At 38.6% G+C, this 27893-nt stretch overlaps 1 protein-coding gene across 11 annotated transcripts in view; it reads left to right on the forward strand.

The window, feature by feature from the left end:
- GAB1 (GRB2 associated binding protein 1) overlaps positions 1-27893 on the forward strand; it is a 132538-nt gene that overhangs the window by 41935 nt on the left and 62710 nt on the right. For 5 of the 11 annotated variants that reach the window (XM_065545539.1, XM_074040514.1, XM_074040517.1 and 2 more), the window contains exon 1: positions 2985-3052. The exons of the other annotated variants lie outside the window; for them this stretch is intronic. The gene's annotated coding sequence lies outside the window, so the exon portion shown is untranslated. Of the gene's footprint in view, positions 1-2984; positions 3053-27893 lie in introns of those variants that run through there. 11 annotated transcript variants of the gene reach the window in all.

A 27893-nucleotide genomic window follows, 5' to 3' on the forward strand; every position in this document is an offset into this window, starting at 1 on the left:
GTGGCCTCCCAACAGTATTTTTGATGTCACTGGCCTAGCCTTAGGCCCTGATGCCAGGAACTAGAAGTGATAGGGGCCAAATCCCCCAAACCCAAGGAACTTTTCTGGTAAAAATTGTGTTATGAAAAAAAAGGAGACTCAGTGGCCATTGCAGACCAAAGCCTCATTCATTGAGGTGGGGTAGGGATTGCTGGTGACCACAATTCAGAGTTATGTATGTAACAGAGTTGTGCATATAATTCAGCAAACAAAGAGCCAAGTTGAAAAGGGTTTATTAAAGTATTAATGTTTGTGTCAAATGTATAAAATTCAGGAAACAGGCGCAGCAATAACATTTAATGTTAGAAGAGGACTTAGAGATACAAAAAATACAGTTTATTCATTCTCTTGCAGAGAAATCTTAAGCTGGATAGGTTAACTGATTTGCAGGTGTCTCCTGCCTTCCAATCCTGAGTCCTTAAAGATATCCTTAAGATGATACATCTGGGTTTTGCCATGCTCTGTTCCTTGGGTACAGTTAACACTGATTTTGCATAAGTATGTGCTGAGACCCTAGGAGCTAACAAACTATAAAGGCTAGAAATGAAATAGGAGGTAGCCTACAATATCAGCCACCTCTGATTCCCTTCTCCCACCACAGGGATAATTAGATTGACTGGCTGATTGATTGACTGATTGAGACAGGGTCTTGCTCTGTCACCTAGGCTAGACTGCAGTGATTTCCACTCACTGCAGCCTCGACTTCCTGGGCTCAAGTGATCTTCCCACCTCAGCCTCCTGAGTAGCTGGCACTACATGTGCACACCACAGTGCCCGGCTACTTTTTTGTATGTTAGAGACAGGATTTTGCCATGTTGCCCAGGCTGGCCTTGAACTCCTGGGCTCAAGCTATCCTGCCTTGGCCTCTCAAAGTGCTAGGATTACAGATGTGAGCCACTGTGCCTGGCCAGGAATATGTATTACGCAAGGTAATTTGTAGGAGCTTGGAGAGAACCAGCAATATGACATAGTTTCTGCTCTTTTGGGGCTTACAATACAGTATTAGATCATCAGAGGGGGTCCATTCTGGACCATACCTTGAATTAGGCGTTAGCATACTAGATTCTAGTTTTGTTTCTTCCATTGAATTTCTAACATAGGCCCTGGTTAAGTCTAAGAGATCATTTAAATCTTGGGCCTCAGTTTTTTAATTCATAAAATAAGAATATTGAATCTTGAAACTCTCTTATTTTTACATTCTGTGTATAAAATTCTCATGGTACTATCTTTATTTTACTTATCAGATTTTGAATCTCTAGTACTCTTTTTATTTCAAGATATTCTTAGCCAAGCTATAAAATCAAATTAATTTATATGCTGTTATGACAGGCAACTTAGCAATTCATGTAACCACAGGCTAGAGAAAGTTTGGACATATATAATGATTCATTTCTTCAATTTTAAGGCAGACCTACATCCCAAGCTTATGTAAAATAATTTGGATTATTACATATTCCCATAGTTCTGCCTAAAATAGAATATAATTGCTTTGGAAAATTCAAAGACTTAGGAAGTAAATTAGAGGATTGTTTATTATAAAAGAACTTTAGACCCTACAAAGGAATTTAACCACAGTTTTCTTTTCTTTGTTAATAGACAGAGTCTCACTGGGTTGCCCAGGCTGGTCAACTCCTGGCCTCAAGTGATCCTCTTTCCTTGCCCTCCCAAAGTGTTGGGATTACAGGCTTGAGCCACCACTCCTAGCCAACAGAATTCTTTTCAATAGTGAGTTCCTCTACTGCATTGAAAATGTAATATGATTTGCAGATGTTTAGTTTATATACACCAGAAAGAAATAGTTACGTATATTTACAGTTGATGGTTCTCTGCAGCAGTGCTGAGTGTATGCCAGATATGCTTTCCGTTAACTAATTATGGGGATTTTCTGTGGGTTGAAAGATTTTTGCTGTTGTGTTGGAATTTTACTGACCTATCTTTCCTCCCTCTCGATGTTCTTCCCAGTAGTTCAAATAGCATTCACATGTAAAATGACTGGTTAAAATATGGGAGATCATCTCTGACTGTGGGAGAAGTCACCCATTTAGGGATCAACCTGTGACTGAGGAGGTAGGACACTTTCTGTAGTGGGAGGTACATAAGCCACGTACGAACAGATTTAGTTCAAATGCCAGCGCTACCTCTCCCTTGCATTAAGCAAGTTACTGAAACCTTCAGAATCTAGTTTTCATCTGTAATATAGGAATAATGATGATAATGCTTATATCACCAGGGAATTTGTCTTTTCTGAAAGGGCTAGCACACAGTAGGTACTCAATGCAAGTTAGCTTTTGCCCTTCCCTTCAAATCCAGGGAACATGTGACAGCAACAAGACTGTAGCCCTGGGAGTTGCTGTGTCTGCAGCCTCTTTAAGGTGTTAGGCAGACAGGATGTAAGCACTAGAAAGATTCAGCGTGATATCACCGGGTATAGTGGTTCAGCCTTTGGCCTCTGTAGCCCAAGAGCCTGTGTTCGGGTCTACTAACTGTGCTCTTGAAATGTCTCCTACTTTTAGGTCAGTTTCCTTATCTGTAAACTGAGACTAATGGCATTTACCTAATTGGGTTGTTGGAGATCAAGTACCTTAATTGATATAAAATCCCTGGGAGGTGGTGTTTTGCTCCAGTCTGTTATAGGGGGAGCATTTTGTTCTTAGAGTTCAGTGAAGACCGTTTTTTAAAACCGAGTGGAATAGCTATAGGCATTATAAAGACAACCGATATGTCCACTTGAAGAAGCTCTTGTTTCTGAACAGTACTTGGCTAGTTTCTTTAACAGGAGATGGCTTTGCTTTTAGAAGCCTGCCCTGGAGTCTTCCATCTCTTCCACCCTCCCTACACGTCAGCTCTGTATGGCTTTTGTTATTGATGTGGAGCAGTTGAAGTCACTGACTTGGGTGTAGGCCAGGCCAGCATTACTGAGGTCATATATTACTTTCCTAGACTCTAGTCATGAACAGGATGTTGGAAGTCAGAGGTACAGAGAAGCTGCCTTTTTAGGCCGCTCACATGAAAGGTGTGTTTGCTTTCTTCATCATTTTTATCCTAATAGATCAGAATCTTATTCAGTATCTTGGTAGCATTTTTTCTTTTACTCTACAACCTTTATGCCGCCGGGCTGTCATTTTGCTTGTTCTTTGGTTAGACAGACTAATGCTGTTTTGTTATGCACTTTCTTCATTGTTATTTCATTGTTGAAACATCTCTTCTTCAGTTAACTAAATATTTATTTAAGGCAGGTAGAATTCCTCAGTGAAGCCGTATATTTCTTTAGGTATTACAGATATATTCTAAAACATTTAGGAATTATTCAGTTTACATATTTTTTTCTGGTGGAAATGAAATAATACTATGGAGAAAGTATTCATTGAAACAGCAAGTGAAATTGTGTTTCCCCCAGGAATAGTGTAAAAAGAACATGCTTTTATTTTCTGCTTCGCTTTTGTATTTGGGACTTGGGGAAACTATGCTTTTGTTATTTTGGAAAAGCAATGGAATTTTATCAGACATTTTCCTGAAACTCCCTACCTTCTCTTTTTCCTGAAATACTACCTTCAAAGTCCTGTTTTGCTCTGTTAGGAGGTTCCATCATTCAACAAATGAAAGAGCTTGGTTAGTTTAGGTTATTTTGTTGATCTGTTGGCTTTAAAGAAAGAAGAGACTGTCAGAGGAAGATAGTCTGAGAAACAACAGTTGGAGGATCATATGACCAATAGTGTGAAACTTGGGACACTGATTTGTTAGCTTGAGCAGTTAAGTTTTTTTTTTTTTTTCAATGTCTGCAAGTAAATACGTGGCCTCAGACCCTGTTATGGTTTATGATGGGTGAGAGTGCAGAGAAAGTAACATTCTCCAGGTTTAAACTTTATTCTGACTCTGTTCCCTAATCGTGAGGATTTTTATGGTTTTTGTAACTGCTATTGTGAAATAGAAACTGATTGCTAGTTGACTTTGGCTATTGCTAAATTGTGACATGCATGCACTTCTTTTTAATTTAACAGTTGTTTTCTGCTGTTTTCTCAGTTTGAAAGTACTAATTATGAATAAGAATTCCTAGAAATATTCTTCCATAATGATATGTCACAGATGTTTGAGTGCTACACACACTCTCCTCTCCATTTTTAAGTCAATTTAGTGGAGATAAAATGTAGATAATAGCTATGTGTTTTAATGAGTTTGGGCCCACTCCCCAGAGGCTCTGTATTTCAATATGTTATGGGACCCCTCTGATCTTTCTGAAATGGCCACCATCAGATCATTGAGACTTAATGTGCAGTTTAAAATGTGTGTTTCTGAGATTTATATATATGATTTGGACACAGAATAACTTGCGCTGTTTCCAAAACCACATTCTTCGTCCTCTTATAGAACCCAATGAAAGGAGGAAGCTGTGCCTTAAATGTCATGTTCTTTATACTTAGGTCCTTAAAAAATGTATACTTTTATCATTTGTTATAGAAGATTTTGAAAATTCTGAGAAGTGTAAGAAAAGAAAAATTACTTGTAACTCTACTGCTCAGAGAAAAACTGCTGTTAAAATGTTGAGGTATTTACTTCCAGACTCATTTTTCTATACATATTTATATAGCTATATATAGTTATTCATTTGTAAGAATGACTATAAACTGTTTTGAAATCTGCTTTTTTAACATAACAATATATGTGAGCACATTTTTCCACATCCCAAAATATTTTTGAAAAATATTTCTTTTAAATGTCTGCATAGTTTTGTACCCATTATAATTTGGCTGTGGAAAAAGTTCAAGGTATGCCAAATAGTCCTGGCACAATAGCTCACACCTGTAATTCTGACACTTTTGGGGGCCAAGGTAGGAGGATCACTTGAGGCCAGAAGTTCGAGACCAGCTTGGTCAACCTCATACGACCTATTTTACAAAAAAGTGAAAAAACTACCCAGGCATGGTAACACTCTCATAGTCCTAGCTACTTTGGAGGCTGAGGTAGAAGGATTGCTTGAGCCCAGGAGTTTGAGGGTGCAGTGAATTATGATCGTACCACTGCACTCCAACCTGGGTGACAGAGCAAGACCTTGTCTCCAACAACAACAACAAAACATATATATATACAAATATATGTGAAATTCAAAAGTCCACTTTGGTGATAAGGTCTTCCTTCTAAATTATAGAAATAATTGGCTTAAAAGGGAAATTGAGAACATGCTAACTTTGTGCTTTATTCAACATAGGCTTGTTTATTCTTTACTGCATTTCTATAACAAAACATTTTCTTCAACTGTATAATCCTTGGCATAGCAATAACTAGTTATAATAATTAATTTTTAATTAGTTGTTCATGAAGTTTTCAAAACATCAACTTTTATCCCACTAAAAATAAGTGAAATAATTTTGAAACATTTCTTTCCTTTAAATTTGAAGTAAGGTTCAAGTTTTTTGCAACTAAATTTTGGGTTCATCTGCCGTGGTAAGTTGGTGCTATTGGCTGTGCTGTAATTTTGGGGTGAACTTGACTTTCCTTGATAGGACAGGAAAGGCTGTGGCTGTCAGGGAAATGGAACCAGATGGTCCTCATGATGGATGCCAAGCTCCCGACAGAGACAAATGCTACACCCGACAGACTAGGGCAGCAGCACATGTTAGGGTGATTGCTCACCCTTTCCTGGAGAGGGGAGAACTCTTCCCTTCTGCTGGTGTATTTTGCAGCTAGTTTTTGCAGGCTCTGTTCAGTGTGGTGTAGCAAGTATCCAGGCAGTTAACTTCTAATGGGCAGTGAAGGAGGAGGTGATGGCAGTAGCTGGGACCGAGTTGGCAGCTAGTGGGGCTGTCTGATGAAATCCACATTTTGGCATCCCTGAAGTCTTTCAAAGGAATCTGGCTAAGTCACTTAACCTTGTGTCATTTTGGTTTACTTGGCTTTTAAGGGGGAGTAGTAATTAAACCAATGGGAGCCATTAGTCAGTGGCTCTTAGTGGCAGTTTGCAGTTTAAAAATGGAAACCTGCAGTCACAGAGCCATTGACTCGTAATAACACAGTGGCTTGTCCTTGACCCAAGGGATTTGATTTGGGGAAATGAACATGTTTGAGAGTCCTGTGTCCTGAGTTTATATATCAGCATAGCTACTTAGGAGTAGTATCACTTCGGACATACTTCTTAATCTCTCTGAATCTCCTCTGTAAAAATAATCACAATTCTTTAAACATAAGTGAGAGCTTGTATTTTATATAAGTGTGTGGCACAGTTATTAGTTCCTCACTAGATATTAATTAGTTCTTATGAAAATGATAGATCGATGCCAAGTCATCTGACCTCGCTGTGTAGGCTTATGATTGATCACTGGGGTTCTGCAGCCCTGGAACAGTGTTTTCTTTTCTGAATTAATTACAGCCTCATGTACTGACCTTAACTCCAATATGCAAATCATTGTGAAAAGATGCCCAAAATACAGTGACTTAAACAAGTTAAGAGGTTGTTGGTGCTTTCCGTCTCTCAGAAGAGCTCAAGGGATCCATACTGATTCAGGACTAGCATGGTACCTCAATAGAAAAATTCCTTCCTCTTGTTTCTCCGCCATCTTGAGAGAGTTGCCCTCATCTTCACAGTCAAAGATGGCTCATCATGTTCTTATTTCACCCCAAGGGAAAGGAGATGATCTACAAGTTGTACAGATCATTTTCATTTACATCCTATTGGCCAGAACGTGACCACAGCGAGCTCCAAGGGAGGCTGGGAAATATAATTATTAGCTAGAAGACACCCTGCTAGAGCTTCTGTTACTGTAGAACAAGGTCAGCAAACTGATCTGAGTGCCAAGTCAGCCAGCCACAAATTATTTACAAATTAACTATAGTTTGTAAATAAAAGTGTATTGGCCGGTTATGGTAGCTCATGCCTGTAATCCCAGCACTTTGGGAGGTCAAGGCAGGAGAATAGCTTGAGCCCAGGAGTTCAAGACAAGCCAGAGCAACATGGTGAAACCCTGTTTATACAAAAAATTAAAAAAAAAAATTAGCCAGGTGTGGCTGTGTGCACCTGTCATCCCGGCTACTTGGGAGACTGAGGTGGGAGGATCAATTTAGCCCAGGAGGTCAAGGCTGCAGTGAGCCATGATCGCACCACTGCACTCCAGTCTGGGTAATAGAGTGATAAATAAATTTTAAAAAAGTGTATTGGAACACAGGTGTGCCCATTTGTGTATAAATTACTTGCTTTCACATGACAATGGAAGAGTTGAGTATCCAAAATGCATGGGACCAGAATCAGTATTTCTGATTTCAGATTTTTTTGGAATTTTGGAATATTTGTGAATACGTAATGCGATATCTTGGTGATGAGAGTGAAGTCTAATATGAAATATATGTTTTAAGTACACCATATGCATAGCCTGAAGGCAATTTTGTATAAATAATATTTTTTATTTTTGAGACAGAGTCTTATTCTGTCACCCAGGCTGGAGTGACAGTGGTGTGATCATGGTTTACTGCAGCTTTGACCTCTTGAGCTCAAGTGATTCTCCCACTTCAGCCTCCCAGTAGCTGGGACTAAAAGCATGCACCACCATGCCCAGCTAATTTTTTGATTTTTTATAGGGATGAGGTCTTGCTATGTTGCCCAGGCTAGTTTCAAACTTCTGGGCTCAAGCAATCCATCCACCTCCCAAAATGCTGGGTTTACAGGCATTAGCCACTGCTCCTGGCCCAATTTTATACAATATTTTAAATTACAAAATTTTTTACATGAAACAAATTTTGATTGTGTTTTGACTACAACCTGTCACGTGTGGTCAGGTATATGAATTCTCACTTGTAGTGTTGCGTCAGTGCCCAAAAAGTGTCAGATTTTAGAAGACTTTGGCTTTTCAGATTAGTAACACACAACATGTAGTTGCTACAGAGATCATATGGCCTGCAAAACCTAAAGTATTTATTATATTGCCCTTTACAGAATATTTTTTTGTTGACGTCTACTTTAGACAATGGGGAAATGAATATGAGAGGAGCAACTGGTAGTCTCTGCCACAGTAAAGGGAATGGTAAGAAGGGTGAATCACTACCTTGGAAATGTAGAGTGAGAACTTTGTACTTAGGCATACTAGTGGCCCATGGGGCAGTGAGTTGGTATGCGGGTGGTTTTGTTGTTGTTGTTGTTTGTTTAAGACAGAGTTTCGCTCTTTTTGCCCAGACTGGAGTGCAATGATGCTATCTTGGCTCATAACAACCTCTGCCTCCTGGGTTCAAGCAGTTGTCCTGCCTCAGCCTCCCGAGTTGCTGGGATTACAGGCATGCGCCACCATGCCCGGCTAATTTTGTATTTTTAGTAGAAACGGGGTTTCTCCATGTTGGTCAGGCTGGTCTCGAACTCCCCGCCTCAGATGATCCACCTGCCTTGGCCTTCCAAAGCGCTGGGATAATAGGCATGAGCCACCATGCCTGGCAAGTGAATGTTGAAGAAGTAAGGTTCAGGGACAGATTTGAGGAGCCAGGCATGAAGTAGCCTGATGGAGGTGAAGGGAAGAAGGCACAGAAGGCTGCTTACTGACGTGAGCTTCCATCGTTAAAGTGGAACATCCTAACTCCTGGACTTTTCCCTCTTCCTGCAGCTCACTGCTGTGTCTTGCATTCGATTCTTGCTTATCAGCAGTGCCACTCTGGTAGGTCAGACTCTTTCCTCCCATTGACTTCTTACTGGTCTCCCTGCCTGGACGTTCACCCTCCTCCACAGTCACCTCCTCTAAGTGTGGCTCTTACATTAGTCCGGTCTAAAGAACTTCCAAGGAGTCCCCATTACCTACTCAATAAAGCCAAGCCCCTAAGGTCCTCCTGCTCCTTGATCCTGATCTTGATCCTATCCTGTCTTCCTTCACAATCTTACACACGCTATAGATTCCAGCCCAACAGAAACACCTTGTGCCTGCGCTGTACTTTGCCATCAGCACGTATTTGCTGTTGTCTCCTTGCTTCTGTCCAAAGGCTTTGGGGATTTGGGACTATGGCTTAGCACATGGTAGAACGTTCATGGCTGGGCAGAGGGGGTTTCTGACTTCATTTTGGCACCTCTCAACGTCTGTATTTCCCTCTCCAGCCCCTACCCCCTACCCTTACAACCTAAGGATAAGTGCTCCGTTTTTGAATGCCCCCTTTTTAAATTATACCAAGCACTATATATAACTCCTGAGGTACTTACTGCTTTCTGTGTGGGATTATAGTTATTCCATATATGTTTCTAATCTTGCAGAGACAGAATCTGAGGCCAGGTCCAGATCTGACTGATCAGTTTCGTCTAATAGGTGCCTAGTGGCTATTTTGTTGATCAGTGTTGCAGTGATGCTGTCTACAAACAGTGCTACCTACAATTTAGTCTGTTTCACTAAAAATGTAATTTAACACCTGGAGGATTTTAAGTACAAATGCAAATAGAGTTTTTTGTGTGTGTGTGAGACAGAGTCTCGCTCTGTCGCCCAGGCCAGAGAGCAGTGGAGCACTCTCTCCTCACTGTAACCTCCACCTCCCGGGTTCAAGCAATTCTCCTGCCTCAGCTTCCCAAGTAGCTGGGATTACAGACATGCATCACCACGCCCAGCCAATTTTTGTATTTTTAATAGAGATGGGGCTTCACCATGTTGGCCAGGCTGGTCTCGAACCCCCGATCAAAGGTGATCCACCCACCTCCACCTCCCAAAGTTCTGGGATTACGGACATGAGCCACTGCGCCCAGCCTAGAGTTCTAATAACTGTGTTGAAAATAAGTGCCACTTAAAGATCTTAAAAACACCAATTTTTACGTAGTTGTTGGCCAAAAAAAAAAATATATATATATATATACATATATATATGTTTAACTGTTTTCTTCAGACCTGAAGCAATATTTAAATATATTCACATTTAGAAGTTTTAAACAGTTCCTTGAAAAGCCAAGGCTGAGCCAGAAATCAGACAGAGCTTTTACGAGGCATAAGGAGGAGCATGTGGGCAGAACCCCCTGTGAGTGCAAGAGCTGGGCCACCTGCAGGAAAACTGCCCAGTCCACTCTGCAGAGAAGGATTGGAGCATTTTCCACACCAGCCTGCCAGGGACACACCTGCCTGCACAAAGATCCATCTAAAATCACTCACATTCGACTCACAGAAGGTGGTATTTTCACAGCTTCATCTTTCCTCAGTTGGTAATCAAATGTAAGAAGAGCTTTTATTTTTATAGGAATGATTTAGCTTATGGAGTACCAGTCTAATCCTTTTCCTTCCTCTGTCTTTTTAAACAAGGATAGAATGAGGAGACCAGTATATATGATCTAATACTTGCTTACGCTGGACAAGAATTGATGTCATTCACTCATCTCCTTTTCATTAAAACCTAGTGAGATTGGCGGCAGTGGTGGGAAGCAGATGGATGAGCATAAATTTCAAATGTGTGTTTAGAAAAATTGAAAGGATTGGTAGGAAAGATATTAAGTAGGCAGTGTGGTCGGGGGTTGAACCTGTGAGTTCAACAGCAGGCGCTTGTAGCATAAAATATAGTAGTGCTTCCAGCCACCTCTGACTTAGGGATGTCTAAGAGATGAGGAGGGAAAGTGCCGGGGTCTCCTTTCTTGTGGTTTATGCATTTTGAAGTTACTAAAGCATAAGAATTTATTCTGGAATTTTTACTCAAGCTTAAGATAAAAACTATGACCTTTGTGTGAACATTGCTGCTTCACCTCCCTCTCCTAACTCTACTTTTATTTACTATTCCATATCCAGTGTCTAGCAGCGTACTCATCAAACAGTAAGTGCTCAGTACATATTTGTTGGATGAATAAATAAGTGGATTCTGGCACTTAATTATAAGAGCTTTTTGGAAGATGAAAAGATTCTTAAGCAAAATGATGTAAAGATAAAAGAAGCTTATTTCCAGTCTCCTTCCTCCCTTGACTCTGCCAGCCCCCTTCAGTACATGCCTTACTGGCACCTCTCCTGGATTTAGCTTTAAAAGTTCGGGAGGAGTGAAGGTGTGTGTCCTCATATTACTAAAAGAAAAACCCTAGTGTTGTGTAACAGTGTTTCACGGGCTCTTTCATAATAAACATATTAGATGCAGCCAAAGTAAGTTCATTTTGAATTAATAATCCAATATTTCACAGTGCTGGTTTGAGGTACAGATCTAGGCCTTGTGTGCAACAGAATAGAAGTAGAGTAAAAAGTTTCATCCACTAAGCTGTTTCTCATTGGCCTGCAGTCTGATTTCTTTCAAAGTTTTGGAGTTTAACACGAACTTAGGCGTTCAGCTAATAATAAGATTAAGGGTGTTTGTGGGCAAACTAAAGATAATTTATATCCCTTAATTTTGAGCTCATAATATTTCTGCTCTGGGTATATAAGAGATATCACAGAAGAAAAATCTCAGAGTGAGATAATTTGTAAAGTAATAAGTAGGTTTTGTTTGTTTGTTTGTTTGTTTGTTTTAAGGAAGCACACTGGTGTAGTGATTAGGTTTTTGTCTTTGCATCATAGAGACCTGCAGTTGATTATTTTACCAACCTCACTACTGTTTTCTCTCAACCCTCCAAATCTTTATTTCTTCACCTGGAAACTGGGAATAGTAACAGTACTTTCCTCAGAGACTCATTAATTAGATAATTCATGTAAAACACCCAGAACAGTGCTACATAATAGTGTTCATGCCAGTTATGATTAAGCCTATGCTACTGGGCCAAAGAGCCCCCAAAATACAGTGAATTAAGGGACACACAACTTTTTTTATATTGCTCATATAAAAGGGTAAGTATTTCAGACTTGCAAAGAATCATGTTCTTTGCAGAAATTCAGGGACCCAGATTTCTTCCATCTTGTTGCTCCCTCCTTCCTACATCTCAGGGTTCATCTACATAGTCAAAGATAGGTGGTCGGTAGTTCTGTGTCCCAGCTTGAGGGGACAGGAAGAAGTGTGGAGGCAGCATTCCTAATGTCTTTATGCTCAGACCTAGAAAAGCCACACATCCTTGCCATGTACTTTGCATTGGGGAGAATTAAGTCACGTGGCCGCCCACATCTGGCTGCCAGAGAGACTGAGTAGTGTAATTTCTACCTGGATGACCATGTGCTCAGTTACAATTCATTCATTGTGGAAGAACAGAAGAACAGATTTGGGTGAGCAGGTAATGGTCTGCCCCATGGTGCTTAATAAATGCAACCATTATTTATTTATTTATTCAAAATAACATTTCAAGTAATGGTCTAAATGTCTTTGTTCTAGGGGAAGAGGAATCGAAGAGCTTCTGTAACACACAATCTGTGCTACATACCACATATCTCTCATAAGCGTTATTATTTTTTGGAAGGGAGCCCTTTAAGTATTGAACTACAAATCAAGGTAAACCTTGAGGGAGAAAAGAAAGAGTGGATAAAAAGCAGTAGAAGGGATGGGAATGTGTTAAAAGGAGTGAATGCTAATTAGCTGTATGCTCTTCCTTCCTCTCAGCCAGCCATCTGGGCAACAAGAAAGGCTTGCTAAAGTTAAATAAATTTAACCCCTTATCTGACCTGGCAAGGACAAAGTACACTGGCTTCTGAAGAAACTTTTTCTTGGGAGCAAGGTAGTTATTTCAAAGCGCAGAAAAAGGCAGAGGGGCACAGAGAAGGTGCGGGTGGGGGCAGTTGCACAGGTAAAACATTCATCTTGGCTTTTCTTTTTAAAAAATAAACTTTGTCCCATGTAAAGAGGAAAACTACATAGATATTCATGGAGATTATCTGATTTGTCACTGTTGCCAAAGAAAAAACAAAGGTAAAATACATGAATTTCTGCATTCAGAAGAAAGTACTTCAGGTAAAAATTAACTATTAAGCAACTTTTCTCAACAGAAGAAATGCCCAAATTCTTAAGGACAGCCAAGTTGTGAGTCAGAGAGCTAGTGTGAAAACAGGTATTTTTAAATACATGTATGAATTACCTCCTTACATTACTTTATTCTTGTGTTTTTAGCAACTGCCAAAAACAATTATAAGAAATGAAATAATGTCCTGAGCTGCCACATGATATTTTTTAAAATCTGCAATTTTATTCTTGACAAGTAACATACACTACATGCTTTTGTGTGCAAGTAATGCTCAGATGTTTGATAACGGAGTGATCTTAAAGAGGAGGCATCTGTTTTTTGTTTTTATAAGTAGTTCATTGCCTAACTACCGAAAATAGCTGCAGTTATTTTAAACAGATGGTCCCAAGTTAATAGGGAAGAAAGTAGAAGTGAGTCTATTTCCCCAGTTTTTATTTTTACCCCACAAGAATGGTAAAAATAATTAACAGTATATAATTTGAACCAAATTCTGTCAAAATGCTTTTTTCTAAGGTACTCTTTCTGAGAGAGGGGGTTTGTAAATTGAAGTATTTGATGTGGTAGAGTTGAAAGCCAGTTTAACGCTTAAATTTCTACTTTCTGATAGCGTTCATCAAAATGATTGCTGCATTGTTGAAACAGAGCTTTTGATTTTTAAAAGACAATTAGATTGTGGTAAGATATTTGAAACCCACCAAAACTGACTTCAAAAATTTGGAAGTCTTAAGAGGGTGGTAAGTGGTGATGGTGACATGTTAAGAGTAGGATCTTGCCAGATGATGAGAAAGAATATGGGTTGATGACATTAATATGTTTGTGATTTCTGAATTTCTCAGGAGTCCTAAGTTGATAACCTACTCTCTAGTTTCTGACACTGAAGATAATGAATATTTTGATAATGCAACAACGAATTTGTGTTTATAAGGGACTCTGAAGAATGCGTTTCTGTGGTATACAGATGCTGTTACTATACTTCAGTTTGAGCAGATTACAGTAGTAAGCTGGGCCCAACTACTATTGTATATCGCTCTCCATCTGTAAAGAAGATGAATAGGTGAAGTTTTTCACTTCTGAAATACTACGTTGTTAAAGCTTACTAGGTTGTTAAAGCTTACTGAGATTTTTACTTTCTGTTAGTGATAGCTGTACCTTTTTCATGTCTATGGGCTATATTTCCATGTATATGTCCACAAAGTACCTGCAGTTCTTTGATTTTGAATTTTGCATTTTCTTTACTGTTTCAGTGACTACGCACAACTGGTAGCTCTTGGGCATTTGTGGACTGTGGGCTGTAAGCCTGCCTACATAGAATCTTTCAGTTTTGCTTCTGTCCAAATTTGTCTACATGGTAAATACCAGACTGGCTCATATGAAATTATAAAATCGTAGACCGGGGTAGCAAACTATGGCCTGTGGGCCTGATACTGTTTAAGAAGGTTCTTCACATTTACAAAGGTTTTTTTTAAAAAAAAAAAAAAAAAAAAAGAATATGAGACATCATGTGTAGCCTACAAAGCCTAAAATATTTATGATCTGGCCCTTTACAAACAGGTTTGCTGTCCCCTGTCGTAGATAAATAGTACAGTGTTAAGTGGTTAAGGGCACTGGCTCTGGGTGAGGCCAGACTACTAGGTTCAGATCCTGGCTTTACTATTTCCAGTATGACCTTGGTTAAGTTACTTAATGTCTTTGTGACTCATTTTCTCATCTATAAATGAGAATAAATTACAGCCTACCTCATAGGTCTGTGATGAGGAATAAGTTAATGTATAAAGTGCGTAGAACAATGTCTGGTACTTAATAAGTATTCAGCAAATGTTAATAATTGTTATTGCATTGGAAAAAATCTTGAAAGATCATCTAAACTAATTTTTGCTTTCCAGTGGCGAATGTCCAGATTATTAAAGACCATTTTTCTGATTTCTGCATCACGAGTGGAGGGTCATTTTCTTTTTAATGGTGCCTGCTTTACCAAAAAAAGAAAAGACAGGCCCATAGTCAAATGTGAAAAATGCTTGAAAACATAAAAAAGTTTAACCACAGCTGCTTTTTAAGTTAAGAAAAGGACAGTCAAAGTTCTTTAAATTAAATGACACTTAAAAAAAGGCAAGCACAAAAATCCTTTTATATACTTAGGACAAGCAGAAGAAGAAATAAAGTGGAAATAAAAGATGTGGAAGATAATGTTAGAAGGAAGGGGAAACAGGAATAAGAAAGGTAGTCAGCAGCTGGGTGCTGTGTCTCACGCCTGTAATCCCAGCACTTTGGGAGGCCAAGGCAGGCGAATCAGGAAGTCAGGAGATCGAGACCATCCTGGCTAACATGGTGAAACCCTGTCTCTACTAAAAATACAAAAAAATTAGCTGGGCGTGATGGTACACGCCTGTAGTCCCAGCTACTCAGGAGGCTGAGGCAGGAGAAACACTCCTCCCAGGAGGTGGAGGTTGCAGTGAGCCGAGATTATGCGACTGCACTCCATCCAGCCTGGGCGACAGAGTGAGACTCCGTCTCAAAACAAAAAAACAAAGGTAGTCAGCAGTAGAGGAGAAAGATTCGGATCAAAAGGGAAGCTGGAGGTTTTTCAAGGAAGTCCAGTGTTGACATCCATCCTTCCCTTGGGAACCCACCTCAGTTAATCTGTGTGTCCAATTTAAATGCTTCCATTTGAAGAAAAGCCTGAATTGTTTATTTTCTATTGCAGAAATAAATTTTTATCATCAAGTAGTATTAACTGAATATACATTATATGTAACTTGCGTTCCCTCAGAAAACTGATCATGTGTATACAAAAGCATCATATTTTGTATCTTTATTTTTAGGTCAAGCAATTCTATCCCCCTTAGCCACTTAATTTAATCATCATCATTGTCAGCATCAAACATTTGTTGGGTTCCTAAATACATTTCTTCATGTTTAATACTTCTTTATTCTACTTGTTCTTTCAAGTAGGGAAAGGACAAACAATTATTTACAAAATGTAGACAATGGTTAAAAAACAGGAAAATTTTTAATGAAGTGTAATTCATTCTCTCTTTTTCCTTCTTTTGTACTCAGGTTGTTTATTTTATTGATGGATATTGGACTGGAGTGATGAGTGTTCTAGGATGGGTATTTGATGATGTCAGGGGACTCAAGTAATGGCTTTGCATGAAGATTACACAGTAAAGCTGCACATTGATTACCTCATCTTATTAGCTGATGGAGATGTTTGAGAGGACAGGATTGCTGGGCTTTCAAGCCTATACAGCTCCCAGGATTTGATCCTAAGAGCTTGATCATTGTCATTGCCCATAGGGACCGTGTTAAGAACAGTCGTGGCTTAGTCTACTTAAACACATCGTATGAGAGTGTTAGAACAGTTCCCCAATTGTTTAGATAAGGTTAGGACTTTCAGATCAACTTGAGTTTTAATTTTTAGCATTTATAGAATTCTAAAATTAATCCTGTTTTTGTCTTCTTCCACTAAAATTTAAGTTTGCCGAGGTAGGCAGAGTTTTGTTTCTTGAACCACTATCCTTCCAGCGGCTAGAACAGTGGAACATGTAGGTGTTCAATAAATATTTTTGAATAAGTGAATGAATGAACAGGTTAAATATAATCATCATTTTTTAATGAACTATCCTTTCCAGAGACATACAAGTTGCCAGTTGATGGCATTTTCGATTTCTTTTTGTAAAAAGAATATTTTAAAATTTGAATGAATTCTATTTAACAAATACATAGGTAAGTACATAAAAGGGACCTTGAACATGAAATCCATGTTTTCGTGGATTCGTATTTTTGCAGCTTAAATGGTGAATAAGATTGTTAGATGCAAATAGCACTGGAAGTTAAAGACCTTTAATTGTAACTCTCCCTAAAATGTTTGTGAGAGCTTATAAAATGTTGTTCCCTTTATTCTATTATAAAAGGGGATTATAATAAATACGAAGTTTTGAAACCACGTTCTTTTAAATGAAGTGAATTATAGAACTCTGTTATTACCCATTATACTGTGCTCCCTCTTTTAAAGCATGCCCTCCACATACCCTTTCTAAAGACTTGCGGGTAACAAAATGAGGAGTAAGTCAAGAAAGGAGAAGGCACAGCTTGCCGAGATTGAGGGACTGCCCCCCGCCCCCGGGAGAGCAGCATAGGAAATTGCAGGATGAAATCTGTGTGCCAGTCTTGTCAGCACCCATTCCTGTTGAAGGAGAAGGGCATGTGGATGAGGGGGGTAGGATTCCAGCAGAGGGGGGACCCAGGAAAGGAGGGGATGGTGACAACAGGAAGTGTAATGGGAAGCTTGGGGAAAGTTGAAGATCTGATAAAGGTAGTTGGTGAGGTGAAGAAAGGAGAATCCACTAAAACTTGACCCTAGGAGCATTCTCTGCCAAATGGCATGGGGTAGTGACACTGACCCTGGACAAGGAGAGAAGCAAATGTACTCCTAACCCTACTTGGGACCTTAAGGAAAGACTCATCCATGGTCATGATACTGTAAATGCTGTTTATTGGTTTTAAGCTCTTTAACTCACCCTTTGGAGTGAAAAACAATAGAAAGTTGAGCTGGTTACAGAACAGACTGTAAATGTTATGAACCTTGAAAATGTGAACTGTAGATACAGCAGATGGAAATTAGGAGTGGAAGGGCATGAGGAAAGATGGGGGGAAAGGATGAAAACTGATTGTTCCAAGGAGCTAGAAGATGTACTCTTAAGACTGATTAAAAACAGCAGCTCGATCGTGTGGCTTAATGTCCTTCTGGTTGAGGGACTAGAATGTGTGGTGCCACTACATTGGGGTAAAGGAGGTGGGTAAGCTGTCAAGACAGGACTTCAGTAGATAATATGTAAAAGAGATAAGTCATATATAAGCATATTATTTGGAAATAACGGGGTTTCTCTTTCAGTGTCCTGATAAGAGACTGGATTCAGCCCAGATAGTTCAAATGCATACTATAATGAATGGGCTACTTACGGTATTATGGGTGGTTTACATTCTTGGGGTTGAGGGACAGAGGAAGAAATAATAAATACTAATTTTTAAAAACTGTGTCCACAGGCTTATTGAGCCCTGAGACCGTGTAAGAGTGGCCACCCGGGGTGCAGTGGTCAGGGATGTAAGGAGGCACTGCTGGAAGCACAGGGAATAAATGCTCCCACCTCTGCCCAAACACAGAGAAAGGCAGAGATTGAGTGGGGGTTAGGTAAAGTGGGGAGGGGTAAGACAAGAATAACTAGCAGGGAAGGTAGGTAGAACTTGGGGTGGGGTTATTATGTTGCCTGATAAACTCTTCTATACAGTTTGATACTCTCTTGCAAGGAGATGGAATATTTTAATGTAAATATTTGCTTCTAGCACCTACTATTTCATCTAATGTGACAGGAGCTTGGTGGACCAGTAGTGACTTAAACAAGATCTCTGCCCTCAAGTAGCTTATAGTCTGATTGGAAAGACAAAATGCTACCAAAACTAGCAAAAAAAACAAAAAATATGATTACACATTGTGATTAATGCGGTAATTTAATTTCAGAGCACACAAAAAGGTTAGTCCAGCTTGTATAAACTTAATTCTATAATAATGATACTGCAGTGATTTTTACAATATAATTAATTATTTGGGAGTGGGAAAAATTCTTTTGAGTAGCCCATTTTGCTCTATTTAACTATAAATACACTACATGCTACAAATCAGATGTACAGATGAAACAGCTGCTGCTTCACTGTTTTTTTCCTGTTACTCATTTTAATGAATAATTTGAACAGACTCCAAAACATTAAATTAGATGTATAAACATACTTTAAGGATTATATCATAATGTTGGTGTATTTAAAACTTAGTGGTGATGTCATTATCTAAATATAGGAAATTTTAAGAAAACAAATTCTTTGAGCTATTTTACCCTCTATACTTTGGCAGTAAAACAGACAAGGGCTAAAAATCAACCCAAGCATCCATATCCAAGTGTAGAGAGCTGTGAAATTCCCCCACCTTCTTCCTCCTGACATATGAACCTTGATAATTAAAATATATCTTTCTGAGGTCCCTGCATGAAATTTGACTTTTCTTGCCTTTCTAATAGAGATATGAGCAATGGCAGAGACAGGAAAAAGGACTTAGAAGAGTTTTATTCTGTCTTCCTTGATACTTCCTGTGGCTGAAGGGTTTTGTCCAAAGGGAAAAGATAAATGAACAGAGGAAGATGGATGTAGGCTCATTCCTCATCCCTCCCACCTTCCATAGCATTCACAACAGTCTGAGAACAGACACATTCAAGTCCTGGGTTCCTCTATCCTGAGCATTTGCTTATTAAATAAAATAAACCTTTGAATACTTCATCTACTCTGATTCAGACTACTCTGTTTCCTACATGAAAAAGCTGGTGAGGGTGTTTGAAGCTGATACTATATACATGTAAGATGTAGTCATGAATCATTGGAAGCTCACTGCTTTTAGAACCTGCCAAAATTACCATACTAATGCACTTTTATGAAGGGTGTTAAAATGGTAATTAAGGAAATAAACTCTGCTTATTTTAGTACCTTTATTCATTTCAGAATATTTTTTGTGTGGATCTCTCATTTGATTTTTACACAGTTTTTAGAAGCAGAATTTCTGCTGTTGCAGGGGGAAGTTTTATATGTTCAAGTACTTAAATATGAGAGAAAATCTAGAATCGCCTTTCCAATTATTTTGTTTATAATAATCATGAGTTATGCATTCTGTTTGCTCTAGAAATCAAGAAATAGAACACTGAATCATTTAAGGCCAGAAACTATATCCACTACTTGTATCTCTCTTTCGGGATGATTTTCTGATGTTTTGTTCAGTGTGTGTCATTTGTATAACCCTGGCTGGCTGTCTTGAAAATTTATGTCACTAATCATGGTAGGGGGTAGGTGGGTGGGCGGGCCATCTGATTGGTTGTTTACATAAATTAGTTGTAGTGTCTGTTATCTTCATATTTAAATAACTGTGTATGTTAGTACAAAACTCTAGTATAAAATGGGCAGCTGGCCGGGTGCAGTGACTCACATGTAATCCTAGCACTTTGGGAAGCTGAGGCAGGAGGATCGCTTGAGCTCAGGAGTTCGAGACCAACCTAAGCAACATGAGGAAATCTCATCTTTACAAGAAAAAAAAATTAAGTAAAATGGGCAGTTGGTTTAGAGGAGAGACAGACAAAACCCACACCCTTTCTAGACAGAAAGATCCCCGTCTAGATGAGTGTGCTTTCTGATAGGAGTCACACAGCCTGCCATCACTGAACCATGTGTCTTTTACTTTACCTGCTCTTTGATTTTGAAATACTGTGGAAATGAAATCTTAGATTTTTCAGAGTTGTCTTTATGGAAATGATTTTGTTTGTTATTCATGTCTAGGACATCTGAAAACCAAAAGTGGCCAGACCGTGTCAATCTAGAAACTAGCAGCCAGTAAATTGTCTTCTTAAATATTAAGAAAGCAATATACTACCTAGATGCAATCAAAGATGTCAGCTTTTCCTTAAAAGGCAATGATCAAAAGTCCAAAGGTGCACAAGGAAATAGTTGACCTACCCAAGTTGAAACAAAAGTTCTGTTTCTAGGACAAAAGTGTTTAATAGGAATTCATAAGTAATCTTTCTATTTTTGAGTGACTGATTTGCAGTTCAAAGTACAGGTAACCTCTTTGTGCTTTGTGTTTTATATTGTTGTTGTGTTTTTGTTTGTTTTCCCACATTTTGCCTTTTTTGAAATTTTCCCTGCTCATAAGCACTCCACTAGGGGGCAGACAAAATAATAGAGAAGAAAAGAAACCCATATCAATACACTGCATCCAGTATACATTTACGTGACATGTTTGCTGCTCCTTCTCCATACTGTGGGGGAAAGTCTTTCCCTTCATTTATCCTTCTTATAAGGGCACTCAAAGTGATTTTTAGCACACTTATTTTTACATTTAAAATATAAACATGTTTCCACAAGTTTAATGGTAATTTTAAAATTCATTGTCATAGTAATTTTTTATTGTTTTTTCTGGTATGTCTACCAGTGAACCACTTAATAACGAACACTTAGTTGTGTATTTATGACTGTAATGACGATCCCTATTTTGTTTACCCATCCACACTAAATTCAGTCTCTACTTTTTTTTTTTTTTTTTGAGATAGGATTTCACTCTATCACCCAGGCTGGAGTGCAGTGGCGTGATATCGGCTCACTGCAACGTCCGCCTCCTGCGTTCAAGTGATTCTCATGCCTCAGTCTCCCCAGTAGCTCAGATTACAGGTGTGTGCCACCACGCCTGGCTCATTGTTTTGTATTTTTAGTAGAGACAGGGTTTCACCACGTTGGCCAGGCTGGTCTTGATCTCCTGATCTCAAATGATCCACCCTCCTTGGCCTCCCAAAGTGCTGGGACTACATGCGTGAGCCACTATGCCTGGCCTGAGTCTCTACTTTTTGTCAGTCACGTGTCCATGTGTTAAGTTTTGAAAATTACAGCAGCGAAGAGAAAGAGCCTGGATGATGGATATAGAAAGGGGGTAGTTACGGCTGCCTCCTAAGCCATTTGGTGAAAAGACTAGGCTGTGAAAGGAAACAGAAGAGATTCTTGATGGCTAATGCTGGGTGGTTTTTATTTCTAATTATTCCTTTATAACAGCTCATAATGATTAGAATGCCATCTGGAGCTGGAGTTGGGGCTTCAGTTGTGAGAGAGTAAGTTCCCCTTCTTAATCTATGCCATGTCTTGGGAGGCTAGCTGAAGACTTTTTATTTTTTATTTTTAATTCTTCCTTTATCTTTGCTCCAGCAAGAACCAATTCCAGTTACCAAAAATGTATTTACTTTAGTCAACCTGGGGTTACAGACTCTTTAAATGAAAGTCAAGCAATGGCTGGGCGCAATGGCTCACGTCTGTAATCCCAGCACTTTGGGAGGCTGAGGCAAGCAGATCACCTGAGGTTGGGAGTTCAAGACCAGCCTGGCCAACACAATGAAACCCCATCTCTACTAAAAATACAGAAAATTATCTGGGTGTGGCAGCACAGACCTGTAATCCCAGCTACTTAGGAGGCTGAGGCAGGAGAATCACTTGAACCTGGGAGGTAGAGGTTGCAGTGAGCCGAGATCACACCACTGTACTCTAGCCTGGGCAACGGAACAAGACTCCATCTCAAAAAAAAAAAAAAAAAAAAATCATTGCTTTGCCTCTTTGTGGTCAGTTATTCAGCAAAATACAGAAGGGTGTTTTTGTTTTTATTTCTTTTTTTATATCATAAAATTTAACTACAGATGTGTTTTGTTTTCTCAACTTTCTAGTTTGGAACAGTTATCTTTGTAGATAACTATAAGTAGATTGTCTAGTAAAGTTTTAAAGTATAAACACTTAAATTGCCTAGGAGTGAAGCTGATTTTTTTTTTCTGAGACTGTCTTTAGGTTACAATGCTTAACATAAATTGAAGTTTCAAGAGATTTTTTTTTTGGAATAAATTATTCATCTATTAGATTTAATAAATCATTCCACACACTGTGAGATTGCAATTGTTGGTAAACAAGGGGATAACATTTCTGTTGAGAGGATTATACAGATTTGTTTTAGTCATTATTTGCTTAGAGCATCAACTGCATTCTGTACCAGACCGGGCAAGGCCTAACAGAACATTCATTGAGTTATAATTAAATATCTTAAATGCTAGAATGTTTTTGGGATGCTTTGTTGAGTTAGAAAGTAAATAAATATCTAGTGTTTTTATAATCATGAAATGCGTTTTCTTTATGGGTTTCAGGAAGCATTTCAGTGAGGGCTTCATCTTTTCCTCCATAATTCTAGCATGGTAAGCAAGAGTTGGGAAAAGTCACAATAGGTGGAAAATTAAGGAATTAAAATTTTAAACCTGCCTCAGAAGGTTGTGTGGCTCATGAAACCAAAGATATATTCATCCTTATTTTAAAAACTAGCTACTTAAAAGTATGTATAATATGAATAAAGATTAGATGAAAATATGGAGAAATAGATTTTTTAATGGTGGCGGGATTATGTATGATTTTCCCCCTCACTTTTCAGTTGACGTTGTTGCTAGCTTTTTATTAAAAATAAATTTGTTAAAGTAAATGCCCATATAGCTTACATGAATTTTTTTTTTTTCTGGAGAACACTTTGCTTGGATATCGGACAACCTTCAGAAATAATAGACTCCACCATAGTACTTTAAGAGGCAAAGACATTTAAAATTTATGATATATAAGTATAAGCTAAGCTTATGTTTGCAGGGTTTTTTTTTCTCTTCTTTTTAACAGCTGCTAAAATTTTAAGATTTCTTAGAATTAAAGATGAGATAAAATTTAAACCAATGCTATCCAAAAATTAATATCTAAGAGTGATTTCACATAAATTATAGAGACCAAATAGACTTTTGTCTACACTAATAAAATATTCCTTTGAATCCTTCATAATCTTAGAATAACTGCCCTAGGCAATCCAGGTGGATTCAAACATTACGGATTTTAGTTGGAAAATTTTCCCTGTGTTTGATTTAGAATTATCTAGCTCTTCCAGGAACAGAACAACAAGTAGAATTGTTGTCTTTAACATGCCTACCCTTATGTACCAGTTGGGATATAAGGACTTTTGTCTGTGTTCATAGCATATGTATCTGTGTTCCACTTGACTTCTGGCCTACTTTTCTCTTTCACCAGCATCTACAGTCTTAGGAATGAGGAATGGGGAAGAGATCACTGGATTGGAGAGGAGATGTGTTGAGTGGAAAAATACAGGCCAGATAACTTCCTTCAGAATTTCATGAAGGTCAGGTCCCACCACAAAGAGTTGGAGATTTGTGGTATTTTGAAGCCCTCTAATTAAATGGGGGAATAGGTACCATCTTTTCCTTTCTTGTTCACGTTCCCCTGTTCTACCCTTCTTCATTCTAGTTAAATACCAGCAATTGTATATTTAAAGTAAAATACTGAAATGTGAAATTCTGTGGTGAAATGTGGGATGTCCAGATGACATCTCCTTAAACCCAAAGCCAATCCCTGTGCTCCAAACTCAAGGTTTATATTTAGAAGACAGTGCAGATCCTGTATTTTTAAAATGCCGTAAACATGTTTATGTGGTTATTTTTAGCTTTTACAGACTTTAGTGAATTTCCAAGTTGGCAAGTCAGACGCAGTTGGTTGTTGTCTGTTACCTCAGATGCCAGCACTTTCTGAATGACTCGGGTTGTCTCACTGGGTTTGTAACATGTTGAAAGCAGATGAGTGTGTAAGTTATCTTGTGTCAACTGCACATGGTCTATCTAATCTAATCTAATCTAACCTATCTATATGGGTGATTGTATGTGTCCTTGTTTTCTTTTTTCTTCTTTTTCTTCTTCTTTATTTTTTTTTAAGCTTTTGTGAACTGGTAACAATTTTGCTTGGAGCACAAGATGAGTTGGGTTCTGCCAGATGGCACTGTTATTTCTCTGGCAGAAGTAGCAAGTCATTTTCTCTTTTCCTTCAACACTTCTCTCCTTGTCCTCAAGCATTAAAACATGCATATACAATACAAATCCTTACAACCACTGTTCTTTTCAGTCCATTGTATCTATTTCCTGTTGACCAAAGGTTATAAGGCTTGGGTAGTGTAGAGGGAGATGAAAAGTTGACAGAAAAAAGAAAGCTGGGCTCATTTTAGGGGCAAAACACCATAAAATAGGCAAGATGGCACTTGGATTTATTGAAAACAAAAAGAAATAAATAGGCCATCATTTTTCTTGTATGGTGAGATCATTATCTGCATAGTGCATGCATGAAGAATCGTTTTCCTCCAAGAATCATGTTTTATGAAAGGGTGACACCCCTAGCCCACATGGGGAAAGAGGGAGACGTCATTATTGGCACTTGGGCTGAGCCTTCCACATTTGCATCAGACATCTTGATTTTATTATCTGTGCCATAATTTTTTTCTTGCATTCAACCTTGTACTTAGTCCTTCTCTTTAGATGAAGTTATTCATTCTTGCTTATTGGACTTAATGTAGTTTATAGTCAGTGGCTCCGGAATGCATAATTTATCTCCTTGGAAGGATGTCTTTCTAAGAAACTTTTCATTGCCATATATCTTGTTCTGGGAGCTTTAGACAGTTTTATGTTCAGAAGAAAATGATATTTAAGCATTATTTTGGCTTTTTACATATAAATGTAATTATGGAAATTTGAAATTTGATTTGTAACACTTCAGTGCTTTCCCTCTAGTTCTTAATGTGAAATTGTTGTTTTTAAACAGTGATCCAAATCTTAATATAGCAGCGTTTTATTTTGTTGTAAATTGTGGTGAATGTTCAATAAGAAACTCAGAAAAGAAAATGGGAATGTTTTGTTTTGCTGGAGACTCAAAACAGTAGTTCTAACCCAGAAATAATTATTTTGGATTGGATAGCTGAACAAGAAATATAATTTAGAATCAGTTCATTTTTTGAAGATAAATTTTCATTGAGAAATTCTAGATTGTCATTGGTGTTTTATTAATGATCAATTTTATTTAAGCAAGCATTTCCTTTCCTAATCATGATAATAACAACATATGAGACACATTTTTAGGAAAGAGTAGGTTTGTGGAACACGGTAAAATTAGGAAATAGACCCACATACTTGTTAGGATCTCAGGCACAACTGCCACACAATTTAAATATTTGTTGTGGATTTTATTATTAGAGCTGTACCTTCTTCAGCAATTGATCTTGCTTGTCTCTTAAGTTGAAGAAATATCCTTTAAAACTGCACTGTCCAATCTGGGCAACCCACTGAGATCTAATCTCTACCAAAAATTGAAAAGTTAGCCAGGCGTGGTGGCATGCACGTGTGGTCCCAGCTACCGGAAAGGCTGAGGTGGGAGGATTGCTTGAGCCTAGGAGGTTGATGCTGCTGTGAGCTGTGGCTGCACCATTGCACATAGCCTGGGCAACAGAGCGAGACCCTGTTTCAAAACCAAAAACAAACTGCATTGTCTATGTGGTAGCTGCTAGCCACATGTGACTAAATTTAAATTAAATAAGTTAGAAATCAGTTCCTCAGTTGCATCAGCCACTTTTCAAGTTTTGCAGTCACATGTGGCTAATGGATCCTGTGATGGTCAGCACAGCCATTTTCATTATCACAGAAAGTTCTGTTGAACAGCACTGCTCTAAAACTGCAATTAGAATTTGCCTCTGTGCAGGAAGATTTTATGTCTTTAATTTGAGAGATGACATGAATTTTCTGCTGCATAAAAAACAACATTTATTTTCTCATGGTCTTATTCTTTATTTAAACAAGACGTTATTAAACGTCAAATGGACATTGACATTATACTTCATAGCACATGCCATTTTGTCCTTATTCTCTGTGATGACATTACATTCTACCCTCTGAGAGACTGGGAAGTTATCACACACACATGCACACGTACATACCACACACACACACACACACATACACACACACACAAATGTATGGATATACAGAGAGAGAGACTGCATATGTATATATTCATAAAAATGCTATCAGATAATATTCAATGACTAAAATGTGTGGGCCTTCTCATAGTACTGTAGGCACTGTGAAGTTGTAGGCACCTAATATTAACATATTGCCACGGTTTCAGTCTCCCAGGGTTCATATTGACTTATTCCCTGATTAAGTTAGTTTCACTTTTTGTTCACTGAGCCTTGTGGGCTGGAGATTTGAGAGTTTATGGCTGAATTCTTACAACAATAAGAAAATCCACTATTGGTTTGTTATATCATCCATTATACCTGAAGGCCAAGTTAGTGAAGAACAGAGACAGCATCATTACCAAATGAATTAAGACATTCATTCATTTGTTCATTTATTCAGGCAGCAGTTACTACCCATGCCTTTTAACCACCAAGTCCTTGCATGCTGTACACTATGCTGAACACTTAAAGAGGAATAAGACAGAGTCTTGGGGGAGGAAAGCAGCTGTGCAAAGGGTTGATTGAAATGCTAAGGGAGAGTGCTATGATGGAGGTTTGCACAAGGTATCGTGGACATTTTGGAGTAGTCAGCTGGACCTGGCCGAGGTGACAGGGAAGCCAGAATTTGCAGAAAGAAAGGTGTTGTCAATATTCCTTCACACCAAATTCCATCTACTCCAAATGGAAAATATGAGTTTCTTACCATGATCTCTCAATATTTTGGGAATTTTGCAAACCATGGGGAGAAAAAAAACTCTTAAAAAAAAAAAAAGACATTCCTAAGCATCACTTTGATGGCTGTGTAAGACTCCTGTATGGTGGTATATCATCGTTTATTTACTCAGTTTCCTACTGTCACCAACCATCTGGGTTTGCTCCGGACTGAGCCATTTTCTAGGATGTGGCACTTGCAGAGCTAAAACGACAATAGTCTCAGGAAAACTGGGGTAGTTGATCATTCTACCTTCTGTTGACTATTTAGATCATTTCAAATATTTACTTACAGAAACAATACTGTGCTGAATATTTTGGTGCCTAGGTATTTAGCCACATATTTTTTTTTCCATTATTTCCTTAGGTGAGAGTCCTAGAAATGGAATAGCTCACTGACTGTGGACATGTTTTGGAGCTCATGGCAGTGCTCAGGGTTCTTTATTGCATTTTTTGCTGTATTCAGCTAGATTGGTAGGAATCTGCCTGGACATTTGCACCACTTCTGCCTTCACAAGTTCTTAGGGAGATGAGCAGAAGACTTGTTCTTCACTAGCTGCAACTCATGTTCCAAATCTCTAGCTGGCCAAATTGCATGTAAACTCCAGCTAACTCTTGTCTTGGCCAGAAGTAGGCCAAAAGCCAGTCTCAAAAGATGAAGTGAACTCTGTGTCCCCATTTTCCTCTGCCCACATCCTGACCTGAGCTCACTGACTGCACATGGTGGTAAGAAAAGGGTGAGCTCCAGTGGACCCAAGGCCAGTGGCCTTTCTTCCCAGTACACACTGAGCTGTGAGTCACCCCAGGCCACCATCCTACTCACATGGAACATTGCATGTTTAACTTTGTTTGGCTCCTAGCCAGTTTCTCACTTTTTCAGCCTCCTCTTGGTTAGGGTAAGGAAGCCTGCAAAACCACCGGAGTTAGAGTATG

This window comes from Macaca fascicularis, chromosome 5 (genome assembly GCF_037993035.2).
Source record: "Macaca fascicularis isolate 582-1 chromosome 5, T2T-MFA8v1.1".
NCBI classification, from domain to species: Eukaryota; Metazoa; Chordata; class Mammalia; order Primates; family Cercopithecidae; genus Macaca; species Macaca fascicularis.